General features: G+C 39.3%; 1 protein-coding gene across 7 annotated transcripts in view; it reads left to right on the plus strand.

Annotated features, from left to right (window-relative positions):
* LOC110579077 (serine/threonine-protein kinase Sgk3) overlaps window positions 1-23165 on the plus strand; it is a 137634-nt gene that overhangs the window by 42099 nt on the left and 72370 nt on the right. For 5 of the 7 annotated variants that reach the window (XM_021688615.2, XM_021688619.2, XM_021688622.2 and 2 more), the window contains exon 1: window positions 13306-13425. The exons of the other annotated variants lie outside the window; for them this stretch is intronic. The gene's annotated coding sequence lies outside the window, so the exon portion shown is untranslated. Of the gene's footprint in view, window positions 1-13305; window positions 13426-23165 lie in introns of those variants that run through there. 7 annotated transcript variants of the gene reach the window in all.

Consider the following 23165-nt stretch of genomic DNA (forward strand, 5'->3'; position numbering starts at 1 on the left):
AATGAAAACTGGTACAGCCTCTCTGGAAAACAGTATGGAGTTCCTCAAAAAGTTAAAACTAGAGCTACCCTGTGACCCAGCAATTGCACTACCAGTATTTACCCAAAAGGTACAAACATAGTGATTCGAAGGGGCACCTGCACCCCAATGTTTAAACCAGCAGTGTCTACAATAACCAAAATATGGAAAGAGCCCAGATGTGCATTAACAGATGAATGCATAAAGAAGATGTGGGGTGTATACACACACACACACACACACACAATATTACTCAGCCATCAAAAAGAATGAAATCTTGCCATTGGCAACAACGTGGGTAGAACCAGAGGGTATTATGCTAAGTGAAATAATTCAGTCAGAGAAATACAAATATCATATGATTTCACTCATGTGTAATTTAAGAAAAAAGACAAATGAACATAGGAGAAGAGAAGGAAAAATAAAATAAGATGAAAATTGAGAGAGAGGCAAACCATAAGAGACTTCAAACTCTAGGAAACAAACTGAGGGTTGATGGAGGAGAGGTGGGTGGGGCGATGGGGTAATTGGGTGATGGGCGTTAATGAGGGCACTTGATGTAATGAGCACTGGGTTTTATATGCAACTGATGAAACACTGAATCCTACCTTTGAAACTAATTTTAAAAATTCTTAGAAAGTAAGTCCATATGAATGAAGCTATTAGTGCTAAGCTCTGGGACCCAAACTGGAAAAAAACAAATCACCTATTTATGACATAGTCTTTTGAATCATGAAAATATGCTGGAAAATAATTTTCCCCCTTAGCATACAAAAGAATGCATAAAAAAAGTTCTTGTAATCTCCGTCTCCATTAATGGAATCTGAATTAGTTTTTTAAAAGAAATATGTGTAATTAATCATGGATTAAAAATTACTGACCAGATCATATAAATCATTTGAGACAAACTTAAACCCAAAGGCTTATTCCAAATTCCAGTGTCAAAATTACTCAGCACATCATTAATAGATGATTTTCTGCGTACAAGATTAATAGAAAAGATCTGACTTTTGAGGGTTGAGAAAAGGATTCAATTGGATGTCAAATTCAAAGATTTTATTTCCTCTCTAAGATGAATAACCTTTAATTATTGTTTATCAATTTTATTTTCTCTGGCCCACTGCTATAGAGGGCTTCAGCATAATTATATCATAGGTCACTAATTCTCTTTTATAGAGTTAGGTCCCCTTCACTGTAACATTAATATTTATATAAACCAACATTGATTTAACAGAAGATATATAAGCACTGTTATATATAAGAATTATTTGGAATTTGAGATACAGAAAATAACATTTAAAAAATTGTTTTTATCAGAAATTTATACTTAATCAGTCTTTCTTTATGAAATTTTCAGGCTCCTTTATATTTCAGTAAATGTACAGTCCCCGTTGGTGTACTTAAACTTTTATCGTGTTCCTTTATTATAATTCATTTGTCATTATATCTTTATAGTGCGTTATGTTGTGTTCCTGCTTCAACTTTGTTTCTTAGTCAATATACTTTCTTCAGTACAAAAGAGTCAAGGTTATTCATAAAAGTTATTAGCCATCTCAGAATTCCAGGCATAAAGTCTGAGAAAACAGTGGAAGTTTCACATTCATCTGCTCTAGAATATTAGCAATGAGTTTCTTAGAAACTCATTGACTTTTCAAAGTCATTTTATTATACATGGTTAAGTTGTCATTATAGAGAGCTGATGTAGCATAGTGGTTGAGAGTATGTACTCTGGAACCAGAGTAGCCAGATTCCAATCCCAACTCTGCCAGTTAATAGCAAGTGACATTGAGCCAATTGATTTGGCTTTGTAGGTGTTTCTTCACCTGTAGAATGGGGATGATAGTTGTGCATAGCTTATAAGCTTATTGTGAGGATCAATATATGTAAAAGTGCTATATGACTGTTAGCTATTACTATTTTGACTCATACTATTAAGAACATTAGCAATTATAGGGTGCCCGGGCGGCACAGTCGGTTAAGCATCTGACTCTTGGTTTTAGCTTAGGTCATGATCTCAGGGTGGTGAGATCAAGCCCTGCATCTGGCTCTGAGCTCCACACAGAGTCTGCTTAAGACCTTCTCTACCTCTTCCCCTACTCCTCTCCCCCCTCAAATAAATAAATAAATCTTAAAAAAAAAGAACATTAGCAATTATTGTCAGGGATACAAATAGTTCTAATTATTTCCTATTAGTGTTCAGAAATATGTCTATAACTATTTTATCAGGAAACTGTAATATTACCTATTTATGTGATTTTCTTTTCTTTTTTTTTAAGATTTTATTCATTTCACAGAGAGAGAGAGCACAAGCAGGGAGAGCTGCAGGCAGAGGGAGAAGCAGGCTCCTTGTGCAACAGGGAGCCCGATGCCAGGCTCTATCCCAGGACCCTGGGATCATGACCTGAGCCGAAGGCAGATGCTTAACCAACTGAGCAACCCAGGTGCCCCTATTTATGTGATTTTCAAAGGGTTTTAGACATGCTAGAGTCAAATACATTCTCAGAAAAACACATCTCCAATTTTATAATGGAAGCCAAGAGGATTCATATGCAGAAATTTATTTTTTATTAATCTGTTTCTTTCAATATTATGTGGCTGATCCGTGTAAGAATATCCTAAGGACATTGGGAATAATAGGATGAATCACATATGCATCTTGCCAACGATTATTGACTAATAGAGGACAAACAAACAACTCTGAGGTAGAAAGCAACAAGTGCAGATAAAATGCTCGTAGAAGCTTACAGGAAAGAGAGTATGCCCCGCTAAAAGACTGAGAAAAAACTCTTAAAGGAGCTTGTATTTGAATAATGCCATGAAAGAAGAGCAGGACTTATGTCTGTAGAGAAATGAGGTTCTGTGTCGCACGTAGAGGAAAGGGCTTGTTTTGCTTGGAGAATGGGAGGCATGAAGGGGAAGTAGGATTATGTGATGGTCAGATATGAAGGCTCTAGGAGGCTAGGCTAATAAGATTTTATTTAGTCATCAGTGGGATATTGTTAAGGTGTTTTCTACAAAATTAAGATGGCATTCACATAACATGAAATTAACCATTTTAAAATGAATGATTCAGTGACATTTAGTATATTTACAATGTTGTGTAACCACTACTTCTAGCTAGTTTCAAACATTTTCTTTACCCCAAGTTAAACCCCATGTCCATTAAGCAGTAATTTCCCATTCCCATTCCCGTGCCCGCACCTCCCCCCCCAGCAACTACCAATCTGCTTAGTGTTTCTGTGGATCCACTTATTCCAAGTAGTGGATTCACTTATTCCAAGTAGTGGATTTATTTGGGATGTGCCCTCTTGTGTCTGACTTCTTTCACTTAGCATGTTTTTGAGGTTCATCCATATTGTAACATATATCAGTACTTCATTACTTTTTATGGCTGAATACTATTCTGTTGAATATATATAACACAATTTGTTTATCCATTCATCCCTTGATGGACATTTGGTTGTTTCCATCTTTCAGCTATTGTAAATAGTGCAGCTATTAACATGTACATGTAAATATTTATTTGGGCACATGTATTTGGTTGTTTGGGGTAAATAGGTGTGGAATTGCTGGGTCATATGGTAATTCTATGTTTAGATTTCTGAGGAACTGACAAACTGTTTTCCACAGTAGCTGCACCATTTTATATTCCTACCAACAAATACAAGGGCTCCAGTTTCTCCACATCCTCACCACCACTTGGTTTCCACTCTTTTTTTTTTATCATTTTATTATTTATTTTTTATTATTACCATCCTAGTGTGTGTGACATGGTATCTCTTTGTGGTTTTGATTTGCATTTTGCTGATGACTAATGATGTTGAACATCTTTTCATATGCTTGTTGGCTGTTTATATATCTTCTTTGGAGAAATGTTTATTCAGGTCCTTTGCCCACTTTTTAATTGTGTTGTTTATCTTTTTGTTGTTGAGTTGTACAAGTTTTATATATTCTCGATGCTAGACTCTTTTCAAATATATGATTTGCAAATATTTTCTCCCACTCCATATGTTGTCTTTTTACTTTCTTGATGATAGTCTTTGATTCACAAAGTTTTTTAATTTTTTAATTTTGATTTTTTACAAAGGTTTTTAATTTTTTATGAAGTGCAATTTATCTATTTTGTTGTTGTTGCTCATACTTTTAGTGTCATATCTAAAAATCCATTATCAAATCCAAGGTCATGAATATTCATATCTATGTTTTCATATAAGATTTTTATAGTTTTAACTTATATTTAAGTCATTAATCTTTTTTTTTTAAAGATTTTATTTATTTATTTGACAGAGAGAGAGATAGCGAGAGCAGGAACACAAGCAGGGGGAGTGGGAGAGGGAGAAGCAGGCTTCCTGCCGAGCAGGGAGCCCGATGTGGGACTCGATCGCAGGACCCTGGGATCATGACCCGAGCTGAAGGCAGACGCTTAACGACTGAGCCATCCAGGTGCCCTAAGTCATTAATCAATCTTGAGTTAGTTTTTATATAGAGTGTGAGGTAGGAATCCAACTTCATTTTTTTGTATATGGATACGCAATTGGCCAACCACTATTTGGAGAGACTATCCTTTCCCCGTTGAATGATCTTAGCACCCTTGTTGAAAATTAGTTGGCCATAGATATATGGGCTTATTTATGGACTCAATTCTATCCCAGTGGTTTATAGGCCTGTCCTTGTGCTAGTATTATATTGTTTTCATTACTATAACTTTGTGGTAAGTTTTGAAATCAGAAAGTATGAGACCTTGTTCTTTTTCAATATTGTTTTGATTATATAGGGCCCTTTGCAATTCTATATGAATTTGAGGGTCATTTCTGCAAAACAAGGCTGTTAGAATTTTTTTTTTTTTTTTAAGATTTTTATTTATTTATTTGACAGAGAGAGACACAGAGAGAGAGGGAACACCAGCAGGGGGAGTGAGAGAGGGAGAAGCAGGCTTCCCGCCAAGCAGGGAGCCCGATGCGGGGCTCGATCCCAGGACCCTGGGATCATGACCTGGGCCGAAGGCAGACGCTTAACGACTGAGCCACCCAGGCGCCCCAAGGCTGTTAGAATTTTGATAAAGATTGCATTAAAATTATTACAGGATTTGAACAGAGAAAATGATGTGACTAGAATTGAATTGTCTTAGACAGCATTCTACAATATGGATAGGAAAAGGAAGGAGTCTGGGAGACCACTAAAAAAGTTAGCACAACAGGAAGGCTCAGACCTATATTGTCAGATATAAAGGGACAAATGCCAGACAGGCTGTGGAGGCAGACTTGAAGGGACTGAAGAAATTGGTCCATGCATTTAATAATTTGCACCCCATTGTTATATGCCCCAGGCCCTGCAAATGTTATGGTAAACAAGATGGATATGTTATTTTGCTTTCATGGACCTTGAACTCTAATGGGGCAGGAACAGGGGAACAGTAAACAGTGAAATAAAGAGCAAATTGTGATCACAGTGCTATGAAGAAAATGAATAAGCTACTATTACAGAGATAACAGAGGAAGGCCTATTTTATATAGGAAAGGCCTCGGTGAAGAACAGTTATTTATGTATTTATTTTCAAGTAGGCTCCACACCCAGTGTAGAGCCCAATGCAGGGCTTGAACTCACAACCCTGTGATCAAGAGTTGGACGTTTAACCGACTAAGCCACCCAGGCACGCCCCCCACATTTTTTTAAAGATTTTATTTATTTATTTGAGAGAGAGTGAGCATGAGCGGGGGGGAGGGGCAGAGGGAGAGGGAGAAGCAGGCTCCCCACTGAGCAGAGAGCCTGACTCCTGGGACTCGATCCCAGAACTCCGTAATCATGACCTGAGCCAAAAGCAGATGCTTAACTGATTGCCTTAACCCAGGTGCTCTCCTTTTATTTTTTTTTTTATTTTTATTTATTTATTTATTTGATAGAGAGAGAGCCTGAATGGGGGAAGAGCAGAGGGAGAGGGACAAGCAAACTCTATGCTGAGCACGGAGCCTGAAGCAGGCCTCAATCCCAGGACCCTGAGATCATGACCTGAGCAGAAATCAAGAGTTGGAGGCTTAACTGACTGAACCACTCAGGTGTCTCTCTCAGTCTTTTTGTGTGTGTGCTGATTAGTCTGGGTTAGCAATTTGACTGATTTTTTTTTTTAATTAACTTTTGGTCTCATTGATTTTTCTTTTTTCTCTTTCATTGGTTGTGCTCAGATCTTTATTACTTTCTTTCTATGCATAATACTTTGGTTTAATTTGCTCCCTTTGTTTAGTAAGGTAGAAAGTGAGGTCACTGATTTGAGAACTTTCTTTTTTTATTATGGGTATTACCTCCTAAGGACTGCTTTATTGCCATCCACAAATTTTGATATGTTGTATTTTAATTTTCATTCAGTGCAAAATATTTCCTAGTTTTCCTTTTGATTTCTTCTTTGACCCATGGGTTACTTAGAATTGTATATTGATTTCACATATTTGGGGATTTTCCAGATGTTTTTCTGTTATTGATTTCTAACTTAATTTCACTGTAGTTAGAGAACATACTTTGTATGTCTTAAATTCTTATAAGTTTATTAAAACTTGTTTTGTGGCCCAATATATGGTCTATCTTGGTAAATATCTTGTGTGTATTTGAAAAAGAATTATATTCTTGTGTCTTATAGTGATCTATAAATGTCAGTTAGGTTAAGATGGTTAATAGTATTGTTTGGGTCTGTTATATCTGCTGTGGTCTGAATGTTTGTGTCTACCCTCAAATTCATACATGGAAATCTTCACCTCCAAAGGTGATGGTATTAGTAGGTGGGGCATTTGGGAGGTCATTAGGTCAGGAAGGTGGAGCCCTCATAAATAAGATTAGTACTCTTACAAAAGAGAACCCACAGAACTTCTTATTCCCTTCTATCAGGTGAGGACACAGAGAAAAGATACTGGCCATAGACCAGGAAGAGGGCCCTCACTCAACCATGCTGGCTCCCTGATCTCCAATTTTCAGTCTCCAGAACCCATGAAAGTTAAATTTCAGTTGTTTATAAGCTACACAGTCTGTGGTATTTTGTTATAGTGAACCAAAATGATTAAGACAATATCCTTGCTGATCTTGTTTCTACTTGGGCTATTATTATGAGAGTGTTTTTAAAACCTCTAAAAATAGCATATGCCTATTTTTCCTTCAAGTTGTTTCAGTTTTTTCTCATTTATTTTGAAGCTCTGTTATTAGATATATAAATGATTAGTACTTTTTTTAAAAAGATTTTATTTATTCATTTGCTAGAGAGAGAGAGAGAGAGCACAAGCAGGGGGATAGGCAGCAGAAAGGGATAAGCAGACTCCCCGCTGAGCAGGGAGCTCCATGCGGGGCTGGATCCCAAGACCCTGGAATCATGACCTGAGCTGAAGGCAGATGCTTAACCAACTGAGCTATCCAGGCGCCCCCATAAATGTTTAGGACTTTTATGTCCTCAAGATGAATTGGCCTCTTCATAACTATGAAATGACCTTCTCTTTCCCTGGTAATATTATTTGCTCTGAAATCTACTTTATGTGATATTATTATAGCTGCTCCAGCTTTCTTTTGACTAGTGTTAGCATGGTATAGCTTTTTCCATCCTTTTACTTTTAACCTATTTGTGTCTTCATATTTGAAGTATAGTTTTTTGTAGGTGAAATATAGTTGGGTCTTGTTTTATTTATCCAGTAAGACAAATTTTAATTGTGGTGTTTTGACCATTGTCTTTAATGTTATTCTTGATATGAGTTAAGTTTATGTCTGTTCTCTTGTTACTTGTTTTCTATTTGTCTTATCTGTTCTTTGTGTCCTCTTTCCTCTTTTTCTACCTTATTTTGGGGTTTGAGTATACTACTTTATTATAGTCTATCTTCAAATGAATTATGCGATGTCACTTATAGGATGCTTACGCTTAATTATACAATATACCTTTCATAATATACTTCCATGTCTCTCCTCCCAACCTTTATGCTATCGTTGTCATACATTTTACTTACATATAGGCTATAAAACCCACAATAAATGATTACTATTGTTGTTTTAAACAGTTATTATCTTTTAAAAGATACAAATTGTAAAAAAACCCAACACATCTCTTGTTACTATTTCCACTGTTCTTCATTCCTAGTGTATATTTCCAGAAATCTGGAGTCATTTTCTGTCTGTCTGATGGACCCCCTTTAACATTTCTTGTAGTGCAAGTCTTCTTGTTATGGTCTTTCAGTTTCTGTGCATCTGAAAAAAATCTTTATATTGTCTTGAGTTTTGAAAGATATTTTTTGCTGAGTATAGAATTCTAGGTTTACAGCTTTTTTGTTCAGTACTTCAAAGAGGTTGCTCCAATGTCTTTTTCTTGCACTGTTTCTGACAAGAAATCTGTCATCTTTGCTCTTGTTTCTCCATTTTTAGCATGCCTTTTTTTCCCCTGGCTGCCGTTAAGATTTTTGCTTTATCACTGGTTTATTTTTTTTATTTTTAAATATTTTATTTATTTATTTGACAGAGAGAGACACAGTGAGAAAGGGAACACAAGCAGGGGGAGTGGGAGAGGGAGAGGCAGGCTTCACATGGAGCAGGGAGCCCGATGCGGGGCTCGATCCCAGGACCCTGGGATCATGACCTGAGCTGAACGCAGACGCTTACTGAGCCACCCAGGCACCCCTGGTTTTTAGTAATTGTATTATGAAATATCTTGTAGTTTTCTTTGTGTTTCTGGTGTTTGTGTTCATCAAGCTTGTGAGATCTGTGGGTTTATAATTTTCATCAAATTTTGAAATTTCAGTCATATTTCTTCAAATGTCTATTCTGATCTTTCCCCAGCCTACCTTTATCCTTTCCTTCTTGAACTCCAACTACAAGTATGTTAGGCTGCTTAAAGATTTCCCATAGCTTATTTTTTTTTTAAGATTTCATTTATTTATTTGACAGAAAGACACACAGTGAGAGAGGGAACACAAGCAGGGGGAGTAAGAGGGAGAATCAGGCTCCCAGCCGAGCAGGGAGCCCAATGCAGGGCTCGATCCCAGGACCCCTGGATCATGACCTGAGCTGAAGGCAGACGCTTAATGACTGAGCCACCCAGGCACCCCTCCCATAGCTTATTGATTCCTTTTTTAATTCCTTTTTCTCTCTACAATTCATCTTGGAAATTTTATATTGTGTGTCTTCAAGTTCACTAATCCTTTCTTCTGCAATGTCTATTCTTCCATTAATCCCATCCAGTGTATTTTTCACCTTAGAGATGGTTGTTTTCATCTCTAAATTGGATTTAGAAATTTTTTATACCTTCCTTGTCTCTACTTAATTTTTTGAATATATGTCCATTATAATAACTGTTTTAATGTTCTTGTCTGCTAATTCTAATATCTATACAGTTGTTAGTTTCAGTGATTGATTTTTCTCCTCATTATGGGTCATATTTTTATTTGCATGCCTTGGAATATCTGATTGAATGGCAGATGTGAATTTTAGCTTGTTGGGTGCTGAATATTTTTGTATTTTTATAAACATGCCTGAATTTTAATTTGAGATGCAGTTAAATAACTTTAAAATAGTTTGATCCTTTTGGATCTTGCTTTTTATTTTTGGGCAGCACTCAAGCAGCATTTAGTCTAGGGCTAATTACTCTCCAATACTAGGGCAAGACCCTTCTAAGTACTCTGTCTTGTTGAACTGGGACATTTCTAGTTGGCCTGGTGTGAATAGCGACTGTTCTTGGCCCTCTGTGAGTGCCCAGTACTTTTCCTTCTAATGCTTTGAGATGGTTTGTTCTTTCCATGACCCTGAGTACAGGCATACACTGATCAGCACTACTGAATTCCCAAGGAAGACCCTCTGCAGATCTCTGGGATTCTCTGTGTTGTTATCTTGTCTCCATATCTGAGTTGTGAATGCTAGCTATCTTGTTCTCCCTGGTCTCACAGCTCTTGCAGTTCCCTCTTTTCCTGCCGTGGCCTGTAAGTTCTCTGAAGGTGATAAGCTAGGGCCAATTTTGTACATTTCCCATCTCTGAGGCATCAGTCTCCTTCACTGCATGATACCCATCTTGAAAACTGTTGTTTTATATATTTTGTCTGGCTTCTTTTTGTTGTTGTTGGTTCAGGTGGGAGAGTAAATATGGTCCTTGTTACTACATCTTGGCCAGATTGAGAAGTTCCCCTAAGGCTCTAATCTTAATAGTTACTTCACATTTTTAGAAGAGGAAGAGAAACATTCCAAGAGTCTATAACCAGTAGCCTCTGGTACAACCAGTCTGTAAAATGAAGTGTGACTGTTGTTTAATCTGCCTATTAATGCTTTTTAAACATCCAGAATATTATAAAGGTTTGCTGTGAGTAGTGATTTATAGATTGTCTGGGCCAGACTTCAGAGCTCTGGGGCCTCCTTTAAACATGCCAGTGACATTTTCAAAACACAAGGGGCCATTGATAGATTGCAAATCAGTTTTCACTCTTACTTGGTAGTCATTCTGCAAACTTGGTTCTGCTTCTACTTTTGTCATCTGGGTAAGGTTGCAATTAAGGAAAATTTACTCTCTAAAGATGTTAGTAGTATGTAGGGCCCCTTGACATAGGCAATTTACCGTGATTTGAGGCTTTATTTCTTGGACACTAAAAACCTTTCTAGTCCCACTCTGAGAAGTGCTGTGTGATTCTTGTTTATCTTATTCTTAAAAATTTATTTGAAATTGAAGGGAAACTCTTACAATCTTATTTGCATGAAAAGAAAAGGCCAGTATTTTAATTAAAGCAAAGGAGAGAGAGGGCTTAAGGAAAGCTGAAAATAATCATACTAATGAATATATTCTTAAGCACTTACTATGGGTATTTCACTTGTTTTGGCAATGGGGTGACAAAAGAACGGGCTGGCTATTTTTATTTTTATGTACCTCTGTGAATCTCATAGATTTAGTCTTCAAAACAGTCTTATTTAGGGGCACCTGGGTGGCTCAGTTGTTCAGCGTCTGCCTTAGGCTTGGGTCATGATCCCAGGGTCCTGGGATCGAGTCCCGCATTGGGCTCCTTGCTCAGCGGCGAGCCTGCTTCTCCCTCTGCTGCTCCCTGCCACTCTGACTGCTTGTGATTCTTCTCTCTCTCTGTGTCAAATAAATAAATAAAATCTTTATAAAAAAAGTCTTATTTAATAGTAATTTATTTTCCCTTTTCTTTTCTTCTTCTTCTTTTTTTTTTTTTACATAATCTCTACATCCAACGTAGGACTTGAACTTTTGAACTCAAGACCCCAACCAAGATCAGGAGTCACATGCTCTACTGATGGAGCCATTTTGAACATGATCAGCTAGTCACATCTAGCTGCCCATCAGAGCTTTGGTTAACATGAAGTAATTGGTGTTATTTCAGTGTCATATAATTTCAGATAAAAACAGAGAATCCTGGGGCTCCTGGCTGGCTAGCTCAGTCAGTGGAGCATGTGACTCTTGATCTTGGGGTTGTGAGTCCGAGCCCCATGTTGGGTATAGATATTACTTAAAAAATAAAAATACAAATTTTTTTAATTAAAAAAAAAATCTTGCTGTTCTAGGTAATTTGAACAGCCTAATTGTAGATGAATATATAATTTCTTTTAGGCTTTTTGAGATACTGAAAATAGCTTTTTCTTTCTTAACTGGCTGGGGCCTAGGGTTATCCAGTAAGGAGCTTACAGTTTAGTTTTGGAGATAAATATAAATAACAGAAAAAAACAAAATGAGGTAGGCCTGCTAAGTTGCCACATTGAGAGGTACAGATCCTAAGTGTTATAGTATTTTATTGGATAGAGAGATCCCTGAGCTGAGCTATCATAATCTGAACAGGTAGCTAGGACTAAGAAGTATTCTGAGCTGGGAAGCAGTGGATATAAATGTTCAGTGGCAGGAATGTCAGCTGTATGTTGTGGCTACTGTACAGTGAGGAAACAGTCTGTCACAGTAGTTGGAGATTAGGTGGAAAAAACAGGTGAGGGTCAGATCTAAGAACCTGAGTTCTTTCATTTTGTACTTTATACAGAGATGGCAGTGCAAATGAGAAAGTTCATTGAAGAGACTCTGTAATGGAAAAAGCCAAGGACCTGGTGACCAAATGTGAGGACTGAGAGGGAAGAGTCCGAGGTTTTTAGCTAGGACAAGAGTTATCATTATAGCAAATAGAAAAGTCAGAAAGGAGAGCTTGGATGAAGTGATGCCAGAGATCCCTGAAGCATTTTCTAAAAATTCCCAATTTCTCTGTGTGGCTCCTGACTGGACAGCACTTTCCCTATGGTCCTTTGCCCTTAATTGTTGAGCCTACCAGGATGAAATTACATTTGGAAGGGCATTTAGAGGTCATGAGGTCACCTGGCCTAATCTCTTCATTTTACAGATAAGCAGATCTGGGGCTTCAGATATTGTGACTTCCCTTAGGGCCACACAGCTAGGCTGGCCTCTTGGCACTGTTTTCTGAAATTCTTCCAGCAAATGCTGCTTGTTAGTAAAGTGGGCCTTGTGTACCACCACAATTCAATTAGTGTTTGACTTGATTCCTCAAATAGTTTTTCACCTTCAAAAATCAAATAAATTAATAGTTAAAATAATTCCTTCTGAGTGGTCTGATTTTTTCCTTTATCCATACATGTAGTCGCAAACCTTGTAGTACACCGTGGGCATTAATGCCAAACTCGGCCTGGGTGAAATGCGTGTGCTCTCTTGAAAAGTGCCTGAGCTATTTGAGGGGAGAAGGAATGAGTAAGTCTGAAGTGATTCCTACTGAGACTCCTTTCCAGAATTTTTAAAATGAAAAACGAGGATGTGTGGTGGAGATCAGTAAAGGATTTGCTTCCTTTCTTTGCCCCCCTAAATCCTAGCTCCTATGACTTCTCATGCATGGAACCCTGAATTCGTGAGTCCTACCCTGCCCGAGGAGAATGAGATTAGCTAATGCGCTGAATAAGTGAACTAAGCTGCTTTAAGAGGTCTCACCCAGTCTTACGCCTCGGCTAGAACCTGGGGAGAGCGCCTTCTCTTTCCCCTCCCCTAAGCCTCTTTCCTCATTTTGCTACATGGCTGTCTGTCTCCCTTTCCCCGTCCCCTCTGCCTGTGTCCCGCACCTCCTCCCTCGGGGTCACGCACCCCCACGCCCTCCCCGCTTTATTTATTTAGGGCCTCCCGGCGGCATCCAGCCGGCACCTTCACGCTGGTCCACAGTCTTCTAGCGAGCGAGGGGCAGAGCTGAGTGAGCATAAGCCCCGCCCCTAGCCTTGGGCGGAGCTAGTGGCCTAAAGGGTTCCCTTGATTGGTGTGGGCGGGGCCTGCTGCGAGGGGCGGAATCAGGAGGTCGGGCCAAGGCGGGGAGGGTGGTGGGCCCCGCTGGGGGTAGGAGGCGCGGCGCGGAGGCCCGTAGAGCGTGGCGCAGCTGTGGCGGCGTTTCCCGCTCGCTATGCGTCGGGCGAGGGTCCCCGAAGGTAAGTACGGGGAGGGGTCTGGGCGCCGCGAGCGCCAGGTGAAGGAACCCCCGTGGGCGCGTTCGAGCCAGGTGTGGTTTGGTAGGACCGGCCCCTGGGCCACTTCCGTGCGTAGTAGGAGCGTCTGGTGCGGAAGGGCGGCCCCCTGGCGTGAACCCCTAGAGGCAGGGAGACACGGGGTCCGGCTCTAGTTTTGCAGCACTTGTTCACGGCATTACCGCCGAGACAGAAAACATTTGCGTTGCTCCACACACCTCCCTAAATCTCGAGAGACCTCAGGTAGTGAGATTTTATATTCTTTAAAATACATTTCTAGTTTGTGGTTCAGGACTGGAGGAGAAACTCGATAATGAACTTGCAGTGCAGCTTTATTTTGACTTCGCGTTATTCAGTTTGCAAGTAGAGTGCGATTGGTAATGGGACTGTTATTTAAACAGGGACACCAGGATTTACATAGGCAGTGTATTGTGGAGGTTAAGCTCTTAGGCTTTGAAGCTAGAGTGCTTGGGTTTGAATCTACTTGTTAATTGTGAAAACTTGGGCAATTTGCTTATTTTCTCTATGACTTTGTTTCTGCATATGTAAAATGAGGATAATGATAGTTCCATCTTTATAGGATTGTTATGAGGATTAAATCAGTTAGTACTTAATTCCGTCTGGCGCATAGTCCACAATAACGTTGGGTATTATGCATTTAGATGGACATTAATCTTCTAAGCTGTCAACACCGGAAAACCTTTCCGCAGAGTTGTAGCTAGAAATGCTTGGGGATTCCTTTGGAATTTCAGAGACTGAATCCCACCAGATAAGGTCTCATTACTTTTCTCACCTACTAGAGATGTGATCATCCACCTGGTTTCAAGTCTAATCCACTCTCAAATGATACAGAAGCCTCAGAGTCTTAAAGGCTGATCTAAAAGATGGATGAAAAAGGCAGCACTTTCAGAGAGGGTATCCTCATTTTTAACACCAAGCTCCGGTATGCTTGTTTAAAAGAAGGTCATTATCACTTTTATACAGAACTTACAAGTTGTGTTACTTGAGATGGGTGCTTATTTGTACTATTATTGCAAAAGGACGTAAACCAGAGTACCCAAATACATAAATAAACTAAACATCATAGGAATCATAACTAGCCACATAGAATCTCAGAATTGAAAGGAATCTGAAAAATCACAACAGCTGCCCTTTACAGATAAGGATGAGGCCCCAGGATCCAGAACCAATAAAATGCATAGTTTAGGGTAGAATTCAGCTCTGCTGAACAACGAATTATAAAATCAAAGAATGATGTTACTTCTGATTTTGGTAATTGTACTGTTTTTATTTTTGACAGTTTTATGGTGCTGTGAATGGTTTTTCTCTCTGCAGCATCCTCCTTGGTAGCTTAATTGCATGATTCATAATCATTCTTCAGCGCCTTTGATTTAAATCACAAGTCTCAAAAGTTGCTACATCAATGATTGCTTTGAGAACAAGATGATTGTCTCTTAAGCTTTTTACAAACATGTTCCAACAGTGCTTTGGTCTTGTTGTTTTAAAATGTAGTCCTTTTCTCCCATGTAGGGAATATAAACAGCCAGTGTAAACAAATTGACCTACTAGGCAGTTTGTTATCACTGTGTTATTGGTGAAGTTTTTTTGATCTGCTAGGATAGAGTCAGGAAGTGGAACACTGAATACTAGCCCAAGGAAATAGGACTGGGTCACCAAAGAGATACACTGCAATTGCTGCTAACTTCAAAAGCATCACGGAGTGAAACTATTTGAAAATATTGGTGTGTTAGTTGCTGACTCTTTCCTGGCTCCTTGCATGGTTCACTCCCTCACCTCTAGGTATTTGTTTAGATGTCACTATCTCAGTCAGACCCTAATTAAAATTCCATACAACCCCACTCTTCCTATAATATATATTTATCTCTTTATTTACTTGTTCATTATCTCTTGTCTGCCATTAGAGGGTAAGTTCCATGAGGGCTGTGGTGCTTGCCAGTTGTGTTCACTGCTGTATCCTGAGTGCCTGGAAACTGCCTGGCACCAGGTGTCAGATTTGTGCATCTGATGCAGACATTTCCAGCTAGGGCTAGTAATTACTTAAACCAATTCACTGTCATTTTGCCCTGCTCCCCCTTCGCCCCTTTTCTAGTTATTTATTCTGGTTACCCAGGAATAAAACCTTGAGGCAGTATTAATGCCTCCTTCCACCTTACACTCCACATGCAATAGCAAATCGCTATTACTTATTTCTCCAGTCAATTTTTTGCAAACCTGCCATTCTTATTGTTGCCAAACTCCTGTTTCTTTAAGCCCTCCTCCATTTCATTCCATTCTCTACACCTACAACCTTTCAAGTTCCCTTTCTGAATGCCTTTACACCCTCATCTGCAGAATGAAATCCAGAGTGAGAAGCCTGGCATTCAGAGTTCTCTACGTGATTTCAAATGCACTTTTCCAGCCTTGTCTCCTATATGTAAGAAAAGTGATTTCCAATTTATGCTTGTGACTATGAAAATAAAATAAGGCTTTAATGATAATGCCATGTAAAAGCCAAAGGTGAGTGTTGCTTCTTGACAGTTTCTGTTTTTATCGAGTGGAGTGAATGTTTTCCTGTAAGTGGGCAGGAATTCAGACGAATTGAACGAATGGCTATTCTCTGTACTGAGGACTTTTGCTGCCCTCTCTGTTTTGAGTGCTCAGCCTTCATATCCTCCCTCACCAACCCAAATACTTAGATAAGTTCAGTTGGAAGTGTTTTGTTTGTTTTTTTCTTCCTCTGAATTCTAGAAACTTTTCATACTTTTCTTAGAGAATTTATCACAGTCTATTTTGAATTGTAATTCTTTGGGCATTTATCTTTTCTTTTTGCTACATATTAGCTCCTGGAGGGCAAGAATCACGCACATAAAAATTCCAGTTACTTTTTTTTTTTTTTTTTTTTTTTTTATTTATTTATTTGAGAGAGAGAGAGAATGAGAGACAGAGAGCACGAGAGGGAAGAGGGCAGAGGGGGAAGCAGACCCCCCGCCGAGCAGGGAGCCCGATGCGGGACTCGATCCTGGGACTCCAGGATCATGACCTGAGCCGAAGGCAGTCGCTTAACTAACTGAGCCACCCAGGCGCCCTCCAGTTACTTTTTTAAGGAAATATAAGACATCCACTTCTTTGTTTTTAAGTAAAAGTGAACTTAAAGTTCTTTTTTTTACAGGTCTTTAAATCATTAGATATTGAGCTTCAACAATCACTTCTACAATATGGACAATTAAGGAAGAAGGCAGGGGGAAATTTAGTACTACATAAAAAGATCCAAATGAAGATACTGAGATCTGGATTCATAGAAGGGAAGAGGTGTAGGGAGAGCAACATACCCAACACCCACATAAATGGACACGCAGAAGTTTAAAAAGTTACACAGACTCACTCAGGAAACCATTAGGGCAAGACAGACTTCATGGAGTAACATCTGCAGCTTTGGTTTTTCTTGTGGGGAATTATTCCCAGCTTTATTTTGTTTTTGCATCTCTACGCACAAATAATACTGTCACTGCTTTGTTTTCTGAACTGGGTAAGACTGAACTTTCTCTTCCTCTTTCTGGTCTGCAGAATGTAGTTTACCTTCTTTTCCTTTATTTTTAAACTAATAAAATGTTCATACTTCTTTCTTATTTTCCTGTATGTATGGAGAAGATATATGCCAGAAGCTCTTAGTTCTTCAGAGAAAAGAGATAGAAGATACTTGAATTTATCTATTGTGAGAAGCTTCCGGCTTTAATGTTTGATACCAGCATCTGGTTTAATATATTTTGTTTCGTTTCATTACCAACATATCCTTGCACATACTCCAGTTGAATGAATGCTTTTATTTTGCATGTGACTTTTTCTGATAAATTAAAATTTGTCTCTAGAACATCTATAGACATTTCTGAAATTTAATTTTCTCTCCTGTTGCCTCCCAAACCTCGACTGGGGTTTTCCCATTCTAGGACATGCATTAGCCTAACTTACTCTCTTTGTTGATTTTGAGTACTTAGAGGTGTCAACTGTATTTATTTTACCATTCCTAGGATGAAGCTGCAGTTTCTATTGGTAGGAAAGAGTTGGTAAGGAAAATAAATATAAAAGTCCTAATTTTTTAAATGTTAAAACTTTAAGGTAAAAATCTGCAGATTATTTTTACTAATAAGTAGCTATTATAAGGTCAGGACTTAAAGCTAATATACTACAATTTATTTTAAAAATTTTTTTAATTTAAATTTTTAAACATCTATTTTTTAAATTGTAGTATATTAGCTTTAAGTCCTTACCTTATATTAGCTATAAGGAGAAAACTTACTACCAATTATATATTTAAATCATACCACAATTTAAATTTCTTCTTATGTGCTAACCAGTAAAGTTTTACTGTCAGAAAAAGAATCTTGAAAGCAAATATTTGCTTTGAAGTACAGTTTCCTTTATCACACTGTATAAGCAGCTTTGTTTACCCTGAGTTCTCCTTGTTTTCAAAAGCCTTAGTTAAGGGTACATATCAGATAGGATCATTCATACAAATAATAAAAGATGGGGTGCAGACTAATTACACATTTCTAGCACATGATAAACACTATGCAAGTATCTGTTAAATAAATCTATATTTTTCAGGATTTTGTTAAGAGTACTGTAGCATACTAGTATGTTTAATAATGGAATTAATCTAGTAAAGGGAGAAATTGATGATTCAGGAGACATTAAGGAATGATGAGCCCTTGGTTACTTCGAAAATCTCGCACACTTTGGCAAATGGCAATTTTTACGTGCCTCTCTCCACCTGTTTGTTGAAAGAATAAATGAAATGTGTACCCTAGGTACATGACAGTACGTAAGTCACAATTTCTACACTCTAGTCAGGGAGGTTTTCAATATACAAGATGTAATCTTAGATGATTATAAATGCTAAAATGGAAAAAAACCAGGATGACGACAGATTACTGTGGGGAAGGAGCACTGTAGTTAGGTGGTCCCAAAGGCTTGCACAAGGGCCTCAGTGTGAAGAGCTGATGGGAGAGCATGCTAGGCAGAGGGGACACAGGTATTCGAGATGAGATGGGAGAGTGCTCATTGTGTGTGAGAAGTAGGAACGGGGCTGTTCCCACAGGAGTCTAGTGAGTAGGGTGGTGGGAGGCACTGGTGGGATGCAGCTGGAGAGATTGGAAAAGGTTAGGGCATGTGGGTGCTTGTAGGCTATTAGCAATAATTCAGGGTTTGGATTTTATTCTAAGGGCAGTGGGAAGCAATGGAAAGAATTTAAGCAATGGGGTGAAATTATCAGATTTATAGTGATGAAGAAAATGATCCTGGTTACTGCAGGAATAATGGATTGCGGGGGGTTAGAGTGGAAGGTTCTCTAAAGAGACTGTGAAATGTGATGGTGATTGTTCTTTGTGGGGGTTCTTTGGCAGTTGCTTTTATTTTTGGTTCCTTCTCACTTCTCCCAGTCTTCCCAGCCAGAGAGCCAGAGCAAGGCTTCATAGGACCTGCAGTATTTTACCACTGCTAATTCTGTGTGAAATTCCATGTTCATTTTTCTCATGCCTCATATAATCATCCATCAACCCATGACTCTGCCAGTGATCACAGTCCTCCAGGAATCATCCTTGAAAGTGTTCTGTGTTCCCATCTTCCTGGAACATACGCTGGGAGTGTGCCTTCCAGTGGAAAAGCTTGGGAAGCCAGGAAGAGGGCAGGTGTTCTGGTTATGGGGAACCCAAGACAGAGACCTTAGGAGGCTGAGAAGGATAGAGCAGAGCATTGCAGCTGCAGTGAACATCCCTACCCTGTTGGTAGGGACAGTGGAGGGACATGTTACCAGTTGGACTCAGTTTAGGATCTTCTTCCTTATCCTGGCAGCTTTGAGTCTAGTATTGGAAAACAGAGGATTGTCTGTTGTTACTTCTACCTCCTCACTCAGTCCTTTCCTTAAATATCTGTATTAAATGGAGCCAGTTTCAGAGAACCAGCAGACTCATGTAACTTTTATCAAGGTTTTTGGATACTGCTGTCAGATTGTTGGGTGCAGACCATTCTTCTATATTGTGTCCCAACATTGAATATCTTACACATATTTCATTTATTTTTTTTTTAGAAAGTGGTTTCTTTTCTCTTTTTTTTAGGATTTTATTTATTTGACAGAGAGAGACACAGTGAGAGAGGGAACACAAGCAGGGTGGGTGGGAGAGGGAGAAGCAGGCTTCCTGCGGAGCAGGGAGCCCGATGTGGGCTCGATCCCAGGACCTGGGATCATGACCTGAGCCGAAGGCAGATGCTTAACGACTGAGCCACGCAGGCGCCCTACACATATTCTATTTCTAATTCTTAATACCACTTTTCTTTATCAAGAATCAGGATAAATAAAAGGTACCTCGAATAAGAGATGCGATAAACCTTGGAAAAACTAGGACTGCTTTGTGATTACAGAATGAGGGAAAAATCAAACAGGGGCGTGGGGTGGGAATTAGAGGAAGGATATATTAGTAAGGAAGGAAAACAGGAAAAGTTGTAACTGATTCATCCTGTGATATTTGTAGGGGAGGTTACTCTTTATCTTCCATTTTCAGATCCTGTTAGATTTTTAATCTGTTGTGCAGTGAATTTAATTTACAGATGTGACAAAGATGTGCTTTGTTTCTATCGGATGTGTTTGGAGCTAGTATTCTGAAACGTGGAAATAAACAGATACAGATTATATACTATTACAGTAGGCTTTCAGTAAAGTAACTAGTTAGTTTGAAGAATTTCCTAAGGTGCTTTTAATGTAGTTTAAAATGAAACCCAACTCTCTTGGCCTGTGCTCGGGAATAATTCCTGCCCCCTTCCCCATGCCCATTCCTTTTCATATTCTCTGGGTCAGTCCCCATTTTCCAAACCAGTTCCTATGCCATACCCCAGGTCTGTACGGGGATTTTATTTTGTCTCTTCCTTTGTCAGTTCCCTCCTTTAGGACCATTGTTTCCAAACATCCAGCACCAACACCCCTGCCCCCCTGCCCCCCTACTGAAGAAAATTTGTAGCTCTTCCAGGTCTGCTTCTTGCCTTTCGGAACAGGATTGTTCTTAATTTCCCTTATGCCTTGGTATAATCACTTGCAAATCACTGAACCCCTCTTTGCCATACTAGTTGAGAGTGGATACGATACTTACGAATGTATCTGTCTTGTAATTTTGGGTAAGGTCCACTAGTCAGTACCAAACAGCATCCATGATGTGTGAAAGAAATGGAGTTAAGAACTTCTCTGCTTAAATTTTAGAGGTAAAAAGCTGGAGAATCTTTGGATTTTCTTATAAAACATTTTTTGGCTGTCTGAAACAAAGATGGACAAGATCCAGGACAGTAAGTGCATGTAATGGGCAAAAACATGGGCACAATGATGAAGGAAAAAAATTCTTTTAAAAAAGCCTTAACTGATGTTAGCTATATGGAATTGAAATAAAAACCTTAATTTTAAAAAGGCCTTAATCAGTGCCTATCTATTTTAAGCAGTATTTGTCAACAAAATTGTAACATAACATGAATTTGGACAGTTTTCTGTCATGGTATTTCATCCATATTTCCTACTTTTTACAGCCCCGAAATAAAAAAAAAAATAAATCTGTTAATGATTTTTTTAAAACTCCCCCCCCCCCCCCCATGGTAGCATCCTTTCGTGTGTCCTTCTTATTTCATAATTTAGCCCTTGATTGTCCTTGTGATGGGGCCAGTAGTCGGGGCCTATCCTGTACCACACTCTTGGTTAGATGTTGACATAAGATGTTTTATGAAGCTGGGCCACTCCTCGTACAGTGCTACACAAACCTGACCCCTCCTGGTGGCAGAATCAGAACGCTGCTTTTCCTGTGCATGGCCTTTTTTCTATAACCTGATAGCTAATGGATGCTTGGTGTTCTCCCCTCTTCAACCTGTATCTCCAAAGGTGATTCAGAAGAAGGGGATGCATGCAGTAGTACTATAAGGAATTCAGAGACAGTGTGTGCACATCAGGCTCTCAGGTCAGAGCTGTGATCACCATACGGTGCTACCACCCAAAGCTGTGTGTGAATGTGGACCTTGTAGCCTAGGTTTGTTCATCTGCAAAATGCAGATAAAGATACTTGATGAGTCTCTATGAGGAACAAGTGATATGTTAGATGTAAGGCATGCTTCAGATAGTGCCTAGCATTAGTACTCAGTAAATATTAGTTTCTTAACCTCAACAGTATTGACATCTTGGGCTAGATAACTTTCTGTCTGTCCTGTACGTTGTAGGATGTTTAGCATCATCCTTGACATGTAGCCACTTAGCAACCCCCTCAAGTTGTGACAACCAAAAAATCCCCAGACATTGCCCACTGTTCCCCTGATGAGAACCACTACATATAAATACAGTATTTACTAGCTGTTAGTCTACCTTTGCAAACCACTTTCCCCCTAAAGTCTGGCTGGTCCCTGAAAGTTCTGTTCTCATCTGACCCACTTCTTTTTGTCAATTTGGACTTGTCTGAGTTGATTCACTGGATGAATATCAAGGTTAGTTCTTTTATTCTGGGTTAGTATGTGAACTTAGTCTCATTAGAGCTACAAGACCCACCCCTAGGTGAGCCAGCTGCCCCTGGAAACCAGTCTCCAAGACTATATTGTGACTCGCCAACAGAGTGAAGGCAGATTCTTTTACCATTCTTCTTCTTCTTCTTTTTAAATTTTATTTATTGTTTATTTGACAGAGAGAGACACAGCAAGAGAGGGAACACAAGTAGGGGGAGTGGGAGAGGGAGAAGAAGCCTCCCCGCTGAGCAGGGAGCCCGATGTGGGGCTCGATCCCAGGACCCTGGGATCATGACCTGAGCTGAAGGCAGACACTTAATGACTGAGCCACCCAGGCACCCCTCTTTTTTTTTTTTTTTAAAGATTTTTTTTTTTTTGGTAATCTCTACACCCAACATGGGGCTTGAACTCAAGACCCTGAGATCAAGAGTTGCATGCTCCACTGACCGAGCCAGCCAGGTGCCCCCCACCCCACCACTCTTCTTTTGAAAAGCCTAACTTACCTATGAACCTCCCACAAAATTCTAAGTTTTATTCCCACATGAACAACATAGCTTTTTTTCTATTTGTTTTTAGTTGTGGGGTTCTTATATCAGTCCTCTTCTCTCTTTTATTTCCGTGCTTGGCCATAAGATGATTTTGCAGAATTTTAATTGCTTCAGTTTCACAGAATAAACACAGATTAAATTTATAGTAATAGCAGGGTTGCTTTTTCGTAGTTTCAGTCCTGACTACTTAAGAATAAATTTATGAGGGGCACCGGGGTGGCTCAGTCGTTAAGCGTCTGCCTTCGGCTCATTCGTGATCTTAGGGTTCTGGGATCGAGCCCCGCATCGGGCTCCCTGCTCTGCGGGAAGCCTGCTTCTCCCTCTCTCACTCCCCCTGCTTGTGTTCCCTCTCTCGCTGTGTCTCTCTGTTAAGTAAATAAATAATATCTTTTTTTTAAAAAAAAGAATAAATTTATGAGCCTTCATTGATTTCCAAAGGACTCTTTAGAGTGTATATATGTTGTAGAGGCAGTGGTATAACAGGTACAAGCCCTGAAGTCAGACTACTTGGGTTCAAATCCCGATGCCACCACATGGAGCAGATTACTTCTCCTTTTATGCTTCAGTTTCTCCTTGGTTAAACCTGTCAGTAAGGCTTCAGCGAGGAGCCACAGTCTGGCTTATAATAAGCTTAGCCACTAA

This window comes from Neomonachus schauinslandi, chromosome 4 (assembly GCF_002201575.2).
Source record: "Neomonachus schauinslandi chromosome 4, ASM220157v2, whole genome shotgun sequence".
In the NCBI taxonomy this organism is placed as follows: domain Eukaryota; kingdom Metazoa; phylum Chordata; class Mammalia; order Carnivora; family Phocidae; genus Neomonachus; species Neomonachus schauinslandi.